Raw genomic sequence first — 16970 nt, 5'->3', positions numbered from 1 at the left:
TGGAACATTGAAAATAGGGGTGAAAAAATCATTTTGTGTAGTCACAGGTATGATGGGTACAGGAATTGTGGATGAAGGATATTGACTAGATGATGAAATGGAAGGCTCATGTTTATAAGAAAAAATGGACTCGTGGAAGACTACATCTCTTGACATAAATACTGTGTGTGATTTGATATCATAGATCTTATATGCTTTGTACCCAGATGCATATCCAAGAAACAGATATTTTGTAGCTCGTGGTTCAAATTTTGTTTTGTGTGGCTTGGTGTTGGTGGCAAAACATAAACAACCAAAGACTCTAAGGTGTTTATAATCTGATAATTTGTGATATAAAACTTCGAAGGGTGTTTTTCAATTTAAAATCGAGGAAGGTAATCTATTTATTAAGTAGACAGCTGTAAGTATGGCTTCACCCCAAAATTATTTAGGTAGATGGGAATGAAATAAGAGTGCTCGAGCTACCTGTAACATATGCTTGTGCTTTCTCTCAACCACTCCATTTTGTTGAGGTGTGTGAGGACAAGATTTTTGGTGAAGGATCCCTCGGTCTTGGAACATAGATTGGCAAGAGGCATTGATGAATTCTGAGCCATTATCCATGCGAATGAATTGTACTTATTTCTGGAATTGTGTTTCTGTTAAATTCAAAAACATAGTGAGGTGAGATAGGGTTTGGGTTTTATCTCTCATTAGGTAAGCCCAAGTTGTTCTACTAAAGTCATCTACAATGGTTAGAATAAATCTTGTTCCAGTGATTGTATGAATATGATATGGTCCCCATAAGTCTACATGTATCAATTCAAACACAGTTTTACTAGAAATTGTACTGATTGGAAAAGGTAATCGCTGCTATTTTGACAAAGGACAAACTTCACAAGGTAGAGAATCTTTAATAAAAATATTGATATTTGAGATTTTGAACAATGTAGACTTGGATATATGACCTAAACGTTCATGCCATAGAGCACAAGAGTTTGTGACAGATTGAACATTATTGCAACTTTTATGAAAAACAAACTGTGAAGGAGTGTGTGTGAATGATAAAGAATCAAGCTTGTATAAACCAGCATGTTCTTTTCCAATAGCAATTATCTCCTTAGTCCAATGGTCCTGCAAAGTACAATGAGAAGGAAAAAAAAAATCATAGTATTAGTAGATTGTAGAAGTTTACTGGCTGAAAGAAGATTGTACTTGAAAGAGGGCACATACAACACATCTGTGAGAGTTATTTTCGGATGTAAAGAAATAGTGCCTATACATGTGACATTTTGTTTGGTCCCATCGGGTAAGTATATGGGTGAGGGGTTAGGTGGTCTATGTGGTTGAGAAAATATTTGTATATTTGAGCATATGTGGCTGGTTGCACCTGTATCAACTATCCAGGTACCAATATTCTCATTATCTTTGCTAAGAAGACACCAATGAGGTTCATTACCTGCAAAATTTGAATAATCGACAGTGTTTGGCTCCATGGTCACCTTCCCTTCATATACTTTGCTATTTCTTGCTGAATTACGGAGGACAGATTAGCGCTCCGATCACTTGGCTGAGATGGAGGATTGAGTGGATCATCATCCATAGGGGTTTCATGAACTCGGGCTGTGTATGCCTGATTCTGTTGATTAGCACATTTTTGCTTCAATTCCTTGTACCAATCTGGGTAGCCGTGTAGTTTAAAACATGTGTCACACATATGACCTTGTACCTTGTAATGGGTACAAAATCGATCCTCCTTTCTAGCAAAGTCACGCTTTTTGTTGCTACTAGAATTTTGACTTTTTTAAATATTAGCCTCTTTTGTACCTTCAGCCTTCAATCTTTTAACCATCATTGCCCTGGCATGATCCATCGAATCTGAAGTAGAGAGAACTTCATGCTGTTTTTCAACACGAAGCACCATAGAATATGTTTTATTCACGACGGGTAATGGATCGAGCAGCAAGATCTGGTTGCGGACATGATCGTAGCTATTATTCAAACCCATAAGAAATTGTATCAACCTATCTTCATTCTTAATACTTGCAACAGTTTTTGCATCCCCACATGTACAGATAGAAAAATTTCTCAAGCAAGATAACTCATCCCAAAGCTTTTTTAGCTTTGTAAAATATACCATCACCGATATATTTCCTTGAGAGAATGAGCTAATTTCTCATCTAATTTGGTAAAGCAACGGGCCATTGCTTTCACCAAATTTTTGTTTAAGTTCATTCTAGAGTTCACATGTAGTAGTTACATAGAGAAATGCCTCTACTAGATCTTTAGAGATAGAGTTCAAAATCCATGACAGCACCATGCTATCGACTCGTTGCCATTTCTCGAATAATGGTGATTCAACATCAGGCATAACATATTTTTCATTTATAAAGCCAAGTTTATCCTTAGCCTTGAGTGTGATCTTCATCGATCGACTCCATGACAAGTAATTCAATCCAGTTAAGGGAGCGCTTACCAGGAGCATGCCCGGATGATCAGAATTCGGAAGGTTGTAAGGATCACCGGTAGGAACTCTGTCGATCTGAACATCAAACTAAGCTTCCTCTTCCATGAGTTTTAATCATCACAAAACTTAGAATATTTTAGGCCACAATGATCGTGGCTCTGATACCATGCAAACAAGGCAAACAGAGAAAGCTAAAATGAAGAAAAAATTATCTTCATATTTCTTGATTGAAAAACTAATGAGGAGGTTCTCTTTTTTTTATACAAATGAAAAAGACTATCTAGAATTCAAAAGAATGATCTAGAATGCTAGCTAAGCTGTATAGATTAAGAAAGGATTCATAGCAAATCTTTTCCTTTTCTTGCTAGCTAAAATAAGTAAGTAGATCAGCTGTATAACAAATCTTTGGCATCCTTTTGAGTAAGTAGACCAACTGGATAACAAATCTTGGTTGCCCTTTTCTTGCTAGCTAAAATAGATGGATATTGTTGCCCTTTTCTTGCTAGCTAAAATAAGTAAGTGGATAACACATCTTCATATTTGAATTTTGAATACTTTTTATGGATTCAAACTATGATCCGATCCAAAAAATTTGCATTGCGACCTGAATGAAATCTTTTGAGAGGTCTGTGGTGATAGCGGAGGGCATGGGTCAATTTCGACAGTTTTGTAAGAGAGATTTGGAAAATCAAATTGCGGCTAGGGTTTGCAGAGTTCTGAGTGATTGTATCTCTCTTTTCATCATAGTAAAATTTTTTTCTCGTGTCTTATCTATGGACGTAGGCTTTTCAGTCGAACCACGTAAATTCTGTATTTGTTTTTCTTCTCTTCTCTATTTTGTATGATTGTACGAATTTGTGTGTGTCCTACTTTTGTGCTTGCTGTAACAATCTTTAATTTTCATTCCAACCATCAAAAGTTTCAAAACAAATTAAATATCAAATTTATTAATATAAGTTTCTAATATATGAATTATTTATATTAATTATTTTTCTAGGGGAATTTTTTTTATATTTATGCAGCGATCACCTTTAGATATATATATATATTATATTATTGATTATTTTAAGTTTTGAATGAAAGAAAAGGTGATAGAGGATTTTTTTTTTTTTTTTTTGAAAGCAAGGTAATAGAGAAATTAGACACATTATGTAAACTTTCTCTTCTTCCCTCCTCCAGTCGCTACCCACCACCCTCTCCTGCCACCTACTGTTCCGCGGCTTGCAGGAAACGAGTTGCTCACTAAAATAAATATTTTTGGAAGGCACTCGCAGACAAGACATTGGACACAAGTAGCTCATTAAGGCATAGTAGCGTAGCAGGTGTACGTGACGGCAATAAAATCCCACTAGCAACCTTCTTTCCATCTGGTTCCAAAGATAATCCGGTAATGTGAACGACGTACACAAGATTTCTAGCATGGCAGGACTTGGTTATCGTTTTTTCCTTTTTTTTATCTTTTTTTTGGTAAAAACTTGGCTAGGCTATCGGTTTGCCATATAATTTTCTCCATCCAATTAACATAATATCTCTCTTGCTTCATCCTTCCTACATGCGACCACTCCAAAAAAAAAAAAAAAAGGTGGCAAAGGCGCCATGAAAGACGTGGTGCTTTTGTTGCTGATGGAGATTCGATCGATGGTTGGCTTCTTTTTATCTCGTTGCTTTATGCTGCTGGCATCACTTAATCTCAAATGATGATTCATGACATGTTGTGTTTGATGGGTTTCTGACCATATTATTGATTTTGAGTGCATCTGATATTTCTGTTCAAAACTATGTTTTGACACTCTGCAGACAATTTCCTCTGAAGTATAGTATTTTGGCCTCCATTGTTTTTTCTGTTTTATGGATTCAGGGATGGCATTTGCCGCATATGCATTTTTTCTGTTCGGATATTCTTGGTCGGTTACTGTACGCTGCTGCTATTCTCCTGTCCCAGATGATGTATCATTCCATAATATTTCTGATGGGTTTGTGGGTATATTATCTACTTTTAGTACATTGCAGGCTCTTGTTCATGTGTAGGTTTTGGCTTTTTATGGTATATCTTTTCCTCTATAAATGATGCATCAGTTATAATTGCTACTACTCTACGAAGACTCTCAGTATTTGGGCTTGTTAGTTATTTATTATTTTTAGATCTTGGATGAGGTTTAGTTCTTTCATTTATCTATTTTATTATCTGTATCTTGGATTGTTATATGTTATTTTTTTACTTCCAAAATGTATTATGTTTTTGGGTACTTCATCTGGTTTGCAGGTTATGTTACTTCTGTACCATAGATTAGTATTTGTGAAATGAAGAAGTTGTCTTCTTTTAAAAAAAAAAAAAAAAAAAAAAGACGTGGCTCACTCACTGCCTTCTCCCTGGAAACATGAAAGAGGATGGTGTGTAAAACGAATCATTGAATTTGAACACAGAGGAAACGGGTCAAGCTCGCTCTCTGTCTCTCTCTCTTTTATTGTTATGACGACAAAATTACAGAAACAAAATGATGCCGACAACGCCTGGTGGTCAGACAAGATGAGGACCACGTGGGCAGACCAACGACCTCTATGACTGCGACTATCAATTATTCGCTCATCGCCCTTGTCCTCCATACTCCATCTTTGCATGCATCCCGCACTTGATGTGATGTGTTAACTTAAGATTTTCCTCGCTTCATTACATCCTTTTATTTATTGAATAAATTACACAAACATCTTCTTAAATTTGGATCAATTATATTTATATTTTTTATATTTTAAAAAATATTAAATAAATTTTTAAAATTATCAAAATATCTTAAAAAAATCATGACAATCACTTAATCACTAATGGCATCCACTTGCCGTTTCAATGGACAAAAATATCTCTCTATCATGGGGATTGTTTGAAATAAATTTCGACCACACCCCTCCTCATTCCAAGAATTTTTTGTTCAGATCCCATTTTTCCATCATCCTCTCTCTCTCCGGTGAATTTCGGATGACTCAACTGCCATTCCACCATTCGTATATCTCGAACAGTCTTTTCTTTCTCATATGTGACTTTTGGTGGTATTCGAAGATTCCAAATACTTATTCTAAAGCATATTATCTTCATTATTGATCGGTAATTCTTTCTTCTTTTTTTCTTCATTTTAAGGTTGATTAATGATGATTTATTGCATTATGATGTTTATTTACTGGAATGCTTTAAATTTTAGTATGCCATTGATTGTTGGCTTGATTCCATTTGTTAAATGCATATAGGATAGAGATTGCAGCCATAGGTCCGTTATGATCCCACTTGTGTTACATGTGAGCATAAAAAATAGTCTCTTGTGATCCCATTTGTGTTGCTTTAAATTATCTTCGAACTATTATTGTGGTCTCTATAGGTGTATTTTCTATTTTTTAAATATTTGCCCCTTTATCATGGTCCCACTATGGATTTTTTGAATATATAGCCTTTTAGCATGTGCCACTCTGTTGTATTATGTGCCATTTATTTGAAAGCATTTAAAAATTCTTGGCTTCACTCCTATCGAAGTTCAATAGAATATTGACATTCTTTTAAGACTTCTTAAATATATACTGCATAGTAAAACCAATTTCTTTAGTTTCTGTTAAGACTTCTTAAATGGATTCATATTTTACTTTTGAACTACTATTTAAGTTTGTTAATATTTGATAACTATTTTTTCATGTATCACTTCTTTCTTATTATAGAGATGGACTATATTTTTTTTGGTACAAATCCATTATGGTGAGTCCATTAAGTATCATCCTAATTATCACTATAGTAGAGATTTTTCTAGATTTTTTGATGACTGTGATCTAAATAGATTTAACATCACAGAGCTATAAAATATGCTAGATCAGTTAGGATATATCAATGGAGCCCACTTTTACTACCTCATGCTAGGTCATATTTTTAAAAATGGCTTGAGAGCTGATGCTGGTATTTTGGATATGCTTGCTTACACGAGAGGGACTGATATAGTCCAAATATACATAGATCATCTACAAGTTCAAGCTAGTCTGCTGCTACTCAAGAAGCTGCTCAGAAGATGCCCCCTTCTACTGCCGTGATGCCTACTCAGGAAGCAACTGCCTCCACCCCAAAAACTAGAATTAAAGTATTAGCTGTAAAAAGAGTTGGTGGAAGAAGACCACCAATATTTGGGAAGTCCAAAGTTGATAATAAACAAAAAGGGATTGCAAAATATAGAAAAAAGCTGCCCTTTTGGGAGAGCCTTCACTTGGTAGTTCAAGCAGTACTAGTGGATCACTTAGTCAATTAAGTGATTCAAAGGATGATGATGATGATCTATTGGATAAGTATATGAATAGGAATATTATTGATGAAAAATTGAGATCATGAACACAGCACTCTGGTCTACATGAAGGTGTAGATTTTTTTGAAAACGAGCAACCTACAGGATGGAAGTAGAGAGTAGTGATAGTTTTCATCTCTACAGTTTGGATGGTAACACAGATTCAGATAATGGGATCTATGAGCCACACTATTTCAAATTTAATGATCCTACAGATATGAAACGGATCATCAAACTTTCTATTGGAATGAAATTTAGTAATGCCGTACACTTTAGAAAGGTGCTGCAGCTTTATAGTATACAGGAGGATTTTGATTTTGTCTATAAGAAGAATGAGACAAATCAAGTTACGGCTATTTGATAACAAGGCTTATAAGAATGGTACACCAAAAAAATTTTTTTTAAAGCTTATGAGAAGATCATTGAGCTGGTTCCTAGCATGAAAGCCTAGCTAAAGACAGAATACCCCATTGTATGTCCCTCTCCCCTAAGGGCCCTTTCAAGTAGACTCAAAAAAAGAGGCAAATGAGCCAAAAGATTCTTCTAGAATCAGAAGAAGGGGTGGTTCTTTAAGATGCAGAAATTGTAAAAAATAGGGCCATAATTCAAAGACTTGCAAGAGACCTAGAAAGGAGAAGCCAAAGCAAAAAGAACAGAATATTGGTTGCATTCAGAGTGGGAACAAAATTAGTAGGAAAAGAGATAGATCACAGGTTTGAAATGCTCATTTATTATTTTCAATTTATATTTAACTAGATTTTTATAATATTTCAATACTTTCAATATTTATTTTCATGAAGAAGGCTACTCCATCACAAACATCAGCAGGAGTCAGCAGCCAGTCTACTTTAGCCTCCCAGGCTACATCCTTCCATCCAACTGCTCTCTATCTGCCTCCTCCCAACCAGCCTCCTAGCTAACATAAGCCTCCTAACCAGCCTTCCAGCCAGTCTCCTAGCCAGCAACTTTCTCCCATCCAATAGCTTCCTCCAAGCTATGGATATGATGTTCAACTTGAGACTGACAAAGTGTGATATAGGTTGTTTTTAACATGATATATAATTCTAGACATTATCACTTTATATTTATATCATTTTATGGCAATGTGTCATATTGTATTAATCTGATACAAATTGACATTTTTAGAGGTGATGGAGGTTGGCTTTACTATCCAATAGTTTTCTCCTATATAGCACAAAGCCTTCCTACCAGCAGAAGCCTCCCAGCCAGCAGAATTATGTCTTTAGATATATTAGGATTTTCATTTTTGATTTATTTTATTCAGATCAGATATTGTATTTGATGTTTAACTTCATATTGGGAGAATGTCAAATGTATTGATGCATATCATGGATTAAGATATAAAGTTTGATTTGTGATACAAAATTATGTCTTTACATGAATTTATATATATGGATTCTATTTTTGGATATTTTGTGGCAATATATAGTATGATACAGGTTGGATTTACATGTATGGATTCTATTTATCTCATTTTGTGGTAATGTATCATATTACATCTTGTGATACAGGATAGATTCTAATAAGTCTGTGATTCTATTTGGCATTTTCATGAATTTTGGATGGTAGCTTTCATTTGATTTGTTTTGTTACATCTTGTACCAGGCCTATTACATCTTGTACAAGGTTCCATAACTCCATCTGCCAAGGTATCTCTATTCACCTTTTTTAAAAAGAGGGGGTGTGACTGTAACAAATGTAAACTATATGAGGTATAAGTGTAACAAATATAAATTGAAGGGGGTGTGAGCGTTACAATTCCTAAGTATAGGGGACATCTACGCAACGTCATAATGTTTGGAAAAACAATCCTTTTACTAAGCCACCGGTTCTTACTTCAACAACATGTGTTCCATTTTGATCATTTTACAATGATGCCATAATCTAATTTGGAATGATATGCACATGTATAATCAATAGTTTAAAATTTCAATGAACGCATATCTATTTCAAATGGAATGGGTTCTCATTACATAATTCCTTAAACATTACAAATTAGCCTTCAAATATCCCAACAGAATAACATCAATTTGTGGGATGAAACTCAAACATTCAAATCCATACAAAATTAGCTTACTAAGAACATCTAAAACATAGATGTCTTAGCATACAAATACATATAAACACGCATGTTAGCATAAAGAAAACGGCCCATTTTGTCTTTCTTCTGTAACTTGAATTTGGGTCTCAAGCTTTTTGTTCCACTGCAACAGTCAATTGGTAACATCCGCAGATCATACCAACAGAAGCAACCACAGCCACCCCCCCCCCCCCAATTTACCTAGAACATCAATTTGGGTTTGGACATTAAAGCCAAAAATAGAATAAACCACCAAAAATGAGCAAATGTGAACATACCGCATACATCCCACATCCAAAGAAACATCGGCCAAGGTTTGCAGTGGTCCACGAGATTCTCAAAGGTGATCTGGTTCCATAATAGCAAAAATCGATTTCACTAGAGGACATATTTTTGGAAGAACTTGATTTGGAAGTCTCCATGATTTCTTTCCTCTCTACACCACCGCCTTTCCTCTCCACTTGATTGAAATTTTTTCTTCTCCTCCTCTACTTGATTAGGGTTCTTTTGATGCAAAAAACCAAGTTCCTGATGGTTTAAAAAATAATAGATCGCATGATTAACTCACTTGATTTGAGATTTTTGGTGCCATAAGTTATATCCCATCAGTAACAGACATTAAGGGCATTTTTGTCATTTACTAGAAGTAAGGTATCATGTAATGGTCACGTGATAGCTTTTCGTGAACGAAGATGGACGACAGGATTTTATTGGAATGTTTCAATAACTTTAGAGATTAATTTGACACTTTTTAAAATACGAGAGGTGTAAGTGCAACCGACCCAAATTTGAGGGGATATTTGTGTAATTTATTTTTTTTTATTTGGTAACATTAAATCCCCTTTTTTGGCAGCGATGGAAATGAAAGCTATGGAACTTAGACTCTATTAGCCACCAAATATTATTCTAAAAGTAGAGATATGTACATCAGCAGTAGCAGAAGGCCGGAGAGTCGGTAAAAAGAATGCGCAGAGCACAAAGAAATTATACGTGAAGGAGAACGCGTGTAACACGAAGCCTCAATCTTGAAGACAACTGGTCAAATTTTAGGGATTAGCAGCTGGGATGAGAGACTCCGCGCGAGCAGCTCCAAAGCTTGTGGTGGGCTTCCTTAACCCGCTGTCGACCGAGTTGCACCCAACGCTGAAAAGTATGCAGAACCTTTATGAGAACAGAATAAACTGAGCATCTTTTTTGGGGGAAGATTCTCGAGTTGCATACGTGCCAAATGTGCCATCAATAATTAATCCCTTACTCTCAGAAGGTCTAATCATATTTTCTTTCTCCTCTTCATTCAAAAAATATTTTCTTTCTTCTCCAAGTGGCCCAAAGTTCGGCCAGCCACAAATTCCCCAGCATGTTTTCTCTGTGGTCCGAATGCTTTTGACAGAGGGGCATCCTAAAAAGACAAAGCGGCACCCTTCTTTACGCTGCGGTGGTAACAATCAGCTTTGCAGCCTTTTTTTTTTTTTATCCGATGCCCCTTTGTTCTTTCTTTTTTTCTTTCCGTAGGGACATCATAAAAAAAAAAAAATTGCAAAGCTGATTCAATACTCCCACTAACAGAGGACATCCAGAGATCATCCTTTCTTAGCTAAAACCTCACAACATAATACAGACTTCCGATGGGTAATCCTACCATGGTTTCCATTAAGCGGGACTTCATAATATAACTACCAAAAATCCAGATTAATTACAGATCTACACCAGAAGAGCAGAAACCCATACGGCACCTGAACACTGCTCATGACTGTTGGATGTCAATTTTATACTCTCTATCGTAGGGAGAACTCGATTGCACCCACCTCACTTCCACCTCTTAATTTATGTAGAAGCTTACTTATCTTTGTTTTCTTGTCATCGCCTGCTAGAACCAACCAATCTTCTAGGTAGAACAGGGAATTATCGAGAACTCTGCACTTTATATTTGCTTCATATCTAAAAATCCTTCCATTTCTTTCCTTCCATAAACTCCATACGACTGAAATTGCAAAAACATCCCAAGCTGAATTGGGAAAGGAACTTGGAAAGATTGTTTTGCCACGATCCATCCACAATGTGGTGTAACTGTTTGGAACGCTCTGTATTGATAATTTATTAGTGATCTCGTTCCATACATCGGCTGAAAATCTACACATCAAAAATAGATGATTTATATTTTCCTCTTCCGAGTAACATAAAGCATAGAAAGGTGAGCTTGGGATATTTCTTTTCTTCAGATTATCATATGTAAGCACTCTGTTGTTAAACACAAGCAAGTTGAAAACTCTAATTTTTGTAAGAACTGGCATCTTCCAATTCGTTGTTGCAAACTAAGATATGATGCCCCCATGACTGAAAAAAGAATAGCAGTTTTTAACTGCAAATTTGCACCAATTGCTCCATTTGGACTCTGCCGAATCAGGTTTTTGTACCATTTAGAAGTTTGACATGAGGTTCAAAAGATTTTCTAGCTCCTTGTTACCTGTAGAGCTTAGAGGCAAATGGAAGATATTCCTAAAATATGATAGCTTAAAGAATTCACTTAAAGAGATTGTTTGTATCCTTGACGAGAGATACAATTCTGGATAAATCTGCTTAAGTTCTGTTTGGCCTGCCCAAGAATTGTGCCGAAAATCCACTTGCTTCCCATCCCCTATCTTGAAATGAATGCTTTGATTGAAGATTTGTCGTACTTTAACCACATTTTTTCAGGCATTTGAAGCAAGATGATGAGCTTTTAGAGGTGCTTGTGAAGCCATGATCTTGGTATAATAAAACTTATGAATGAGAGTTTTCCAAAGTTCTTGTGGTTCTTGATAAAATCTCCACCATCTTTTCAATAAAAAGTACCGGTTCAATAATTTTAAGTTTAACACCCCAAGACCTCTAAGAACTCTTGGTCTGCAAACCTTTTCCCAACCAGCTAGGCATATGCCTCCTGGGTTGAAACCCCCCTTCTCCATAGAAAATCCCTTCTCTCTTTTCTTTTTTTTTTTTTGGTACTAGCGAGCAATCACACTAGTCTAGAATGAGTACAACCCATAGAATCAGAATACAAAATATCACGAAGTGCTTATGGGCAGTCATCGCCTTGGCGCCGGGTCTAGTCATCGATATCCTCGGCGACAAAGAATGCTACCCAATCCGTGGCCCTGTGCACCTCCCAAAAGACGTCCACCTCCCAAAAGACGTCCTGAATAGACATCATAGTGGAGATACGAAGGGACCTTTAGATGTCATAGAGAAGTAGATGAACTTCCAAATGCATCACCTTATTTTGGATCCAACCAATAACAATGATAGAGTCACCCTCCATGAAGATTCTCTCCGCTCAAAGCTCCTCCCTCGCCCAAGTGATGACCACACAGGCGGCATGGAGTTCCACACCGAGGACAGATGGTTCGTAAAGATGCGATCCCCCTACAGCCAACAGTCTGACATTCGGACCCTGGATAATAAAGTGCGTACCATCTCTACCATCCCTGATGCTATCGTCAAAGTTTATTTTTACAAACTCCGAGAGAGGGGGCATCCAAGAAATCAAAAGAACTCACCGGATCACTGCAAGCGTAGCAAGGGAGTCCCAGGATCTCGGGGTGTCAAGGGACCTGTCGATAGTGTCAAAACGGCTATACTCATCTAAACAGCAAGCTTAATTTCTCCAAAACTTGATGCATAGGCACCACATTAATATCAAAGACTAGACTATTTTTGGATAACCAAATCAAATAGGCAATATACACCATTGTACCACCCACGGATGCTCCCCTAATCATACTCAGATAGATCGTATTCAAGAAGGGAGGAAGTCAGAATCCAGTATTCACTCCCCCAAGCCTGACCACCAGCCATCCCCCAGATCAGACATGTCCTCAGGCAATAAAGTAAAGCATGCTCCACTAACTCATCCTCCAGCCCACAAATTGGACAGTCTGTCAGAAGCGCCATACCTCTATCCTTAATAAGAGTCCGAGTAGGCAGACGATCCTAGGCAACTTTTCAAAGAAAAAATCTAACCCTGGGGTTGACAAACACTCTCCAAATCCAAGCAGCCTCAATCCTCCTATCAGATGCATGCCTGCACATCTCAATAAAGTCCCTGATAGGAATCTTAAGATAGAACGATCGGGTCCACACCCTCAAGTCATGGCTTCGATAGGCAGAGATTGGGATGGTAAAAATCATGTCAGCAAGCTGACCGTCAAAAAGACGAATGACATCCTCAGTCCTCCAATCTCTATCATCGACGACGAACAACTCACAAACACACTGGTGATCATCAACCTCCATGCTGACGTAGGTTGGGCAGTGAGAGAGGGGTAGACTGAAGATCTATGTATCTCGATGCACATCAACCGACCTCCCATCTCCAATCAGCAAAGCAGCTTGGGCCATCATAGTAGGGGCAATTAGTGTGGTATCAAAGCAGTGATTAGACGATCAGTGTGCAAGTTTCAACTAGTTAAAATGATGAATAAATACAATATGGTTAAATTAACTTCATCGAATTATTCCTTGTGGTGGATGATGATAGACGATTTATTATATTGTTGAGATTTGTTTGAGCCGATTAAATTATGAAAAAAATAGTAGATAATATAAATGCTGATGAGTGAAAAAAATTGAACAGAAAAGCCATGGGTATGATCAGACAATGGGTGGATATGAGTGTGATCCATGATGTTGTGACAGAGACAGATGCTTACCAGATCTGAAAGAAGCTGAAGGATTTGTATCAGCAGAAGAATGCATAGAATAAATCCTACCTGATTAGAAGACTAGTAAACTTGAAGTAGAAGGATGGATAGAATGTTTTATAGTATTTGAATAACTTCCAAGAGATCCTGAATCAGTTGGTTATGATGAAGTTGCTTTTGATAATGAGGTGCAGGCATTGATTTTGCTGAGTTTCTTATCAAACAGTTAGGAGATATTGATGGTGATACTGAGTCCTTTAATTGCTAGTGACAAATTTATCCTAACTATGGTGAAGGATAGTATATTGAACGAAGCAAATAGACAAAAAGAGTAGGATTGATAAATATAGTTCTGAGGCATTAGTTACAGAGCAGAAGAAGAGAAGTAAAATATAGACCCTCCTACAGTAAAAAAGATGGTGATTCCCATGACTGGAAAGACAAGAAAAAATCCAAAGGTCGGTCAAAGTTCAGGAAGGGTGTCACTTGCTACTATTGTAATAAGCCAGGATATTTTCAGAGAGAGTGCAGAAAGCATAAGAGAGATCAGGATAAGAGTGATGAAAAGAAAGAAAAGATATAAAGTACGATTACAGTTGTATTTGATGATGAGGTCATGATTTTCTGTGATGACGAGTGTATTAATCTCACATGCCAGAAATCTAGTTGAGTAATTGATTCAGCTATCTCATACTATATTACATCTCAGAGAGACTTCTTTTCATCCTACTTCAAAGGTGATTTTGGTTGTGTTAGGATGAAAAATGATGCAGTTGCTCAAATTGTGGGCATGAGAGATGTTTGCTTGGAGACCAACATCGCATACAGACTGCTATTGAGAAATATGAGGTATATTTCTGATATCCGATTGTACTTGATTTCTATCTGTATCCTAGATAATGAGGGCTATTTCATTTGCTTTGGTGAAGAAAAATGAAAGCTCATCAAAGGTTACTTGGTTATAGCAAAAGACAGGAAAGCTAGCTTTTTCAGATCACAGGCTAAGGTGTATAGTAGAAAGATAAATATAGTTGAGGAGATCTCTACAGTTTTATGCTATCAGTGACTTGGCTGTCTGAGTGAGAAGAAACTTGATGCTCTATCTAGGCATAACCTGCTTCTTTTAAAAGATACGCACTTGAGATCTTGCACTCACTATTTACAGGACAAGTAGCATAAGATTTTATTTTATAAACACTCCTCACATAGGAAATCACATGTGTTAGATTTAATTCACACTAATGTATGCTCCATGACCACAAAGATACTTGGTGGTGCACTGTATCTTATTACTTTTTATTAATGACCATTCTTGAAAATTGTAGACTTTTGCTTTGAGATCTAAAGATCAAATGTTCGACGTCTTTAAAAAATTTCATACTAGTGTTAAAAGAGAGAAGGGGAAAAAATTAAGATACATCTGAGCAGATAATGATGGTAAATATCGAGGTTTATTTGAGAGATACTGCAGATAGCATGATATTAGATTAGAAAAGACTATCCCTAAGACACCTCAATAGAATAGAGTGGCAAAGAGGATGAAGTACACTATTGTTGAGGGAGTCTGATACATGCTTTCTCATTCGAAGTTGCCTAGCTCCTTTTGGGGTGAAGCTATGAGGACTGCAGTTGACTTGATTAATCTCTCTCCTTCATTTGCCCTTGACAGTGATATTCCTGAGAAGGTATGGACAGAAAAATCAGTTTCTTATGATCATCTGAAAGTATTTGGATATAAGACCTTTGTTCATATTCTAGAAGATGAGTGGTCAAAGCTTGACAGTAAGTTAAAAGAGTACATCTTTCTTGGATATGGATATGAGGAGTTTGGATACAGACTATGGGATCCAGTAGAGAAAAAGCTGATTAGAAGCTGAGATGTAGCATTCTTTGAGGATCAAACCATTGAGGATATAAAGAAAGCAGATAAGCTAGAGTCTACTACTAAGTTATTTGTTAATCCACCTTTTGTGTCTCAAGCCAGAGTAGATATTGATGATGGACAGACTGTAGAAGATGGTGATGTGATGAATGACAAGCCTACATATGATGACAGTATATCAAATGAGTATGGTAAGCAAGCTGTTACATAGCAAATGATAGAACAACAGTTGAGAAGATCTATCAGAGAGCGTCAGCCTTCTCAAAAATATCCTCCATACAAGTATATGATGGTGATTGATGGGAGAGAGCCAAAATGATTTCAGGAGGCTATATCACATGTATAGAAGAAAAAGTGGTTTGAAGCCATGCAAGAAGAGATGAAATCACTATATAAGAATCATTTTTTTTATTTGATAGAGCTATCCAAAGAGAAAGAGAGCACTTAAGAATAATTGGATGTTCAGACTCAAGACAGAAGAACACAGCTCACAACCAAAGTACAAGATGAGACTGGTTGTGAAGGACTTCAATCAGAAGAAGGGTATTGATTTTGAGGAGATTTTTTTATCCATAGTCAAGATGTCTTCGATCCGAGTTATTTTTGACTTAGCAGCCAGCCTGAATTTGAAAATTGAGCAGTTTGGTGTAAAGATAGTATTTCTTCATGGTGACCTTGAAGAGAAAATTTATATAGAGTAGCCAAAGGGGTTTATAGCTAAAGGCAAGGAGAACCTGGTATACAAATTGAAGAAGAGCTTGTATAGTTTGAAACAAGCTCTTCAACAATGGTACAAGAAATTTGATTCCTTCATGATAAATTATGGATACAAAAGAACCACTTCTGACCATTGTGTATTTATAAAAGAGGTTTAACGATGATAATTTCATTACTCTCCTATTATATATTGATGGCATTCTGATTATTGGTCATGATGCTTAGAGGATTCAGAGCTTGAAGGCTGAATTGAGTAAGTATTTTGCTATGAAAGACTTGGGATCAACGAAGCAAATACTTAGTATTAAGATTGCTCATCACAGGAAGAATAAGAGATTGTGGCTATCTCAGGAGAGATACATAAAGAAGATGTTAGAGAGGTTTCAAATTAGCAACTTCAAATCAATTAGCTCTCTACTTGCAGGTCACTTCAGATTAAGCTCCAAACAGTGTCCTACTAGTTATGTTGTCTGAATCAAAGTGAGTGGACCAAAGTGAGTAGACCATTTTTTCTGCCAAGGAGAGATAAGAAGGCATTAAATCTAGTGAGGTCCAACTACACCTCAAAATTTAAAAAAATAAAAAACTAATAAAAATAAAAGAAAGATGGAAATGTATTGGGAATCATATAAGATACAAGGGAAAAAAAGAAAAGATTTACTTTTTGTCTGTTTGCTTGAGTCCAAACCAGTAGGAGCTCTATTCAATTGGAACGTGCAAACCGGACGGGTCATAGTCTTGAATCGAGATGCTGATCTTAGGTAAAGTATTGCCATGACCTGTGAAAGAGGAACTTTAAGTGACAATCATTTATTACAGCCCACCAGCTGGTTGGCATCCT

Source organism: Elaeis guineensis, chromosome 6, assembly GCF_000442705.2.
Source record: "Elaeis guineensis isolate ETL-2024a chromosome 6, EG11, whole genome shotgun sequence".
Taxonomy (NCBI): Eukaryota; Viridiplantae; Streptophyta; class Magnoliopsida; order Arecales; family Arecaceae; genus Elaeis; species Elaeis guineensis.
This window is presented reverse-complemented; position numbering follows the sequence as displayed.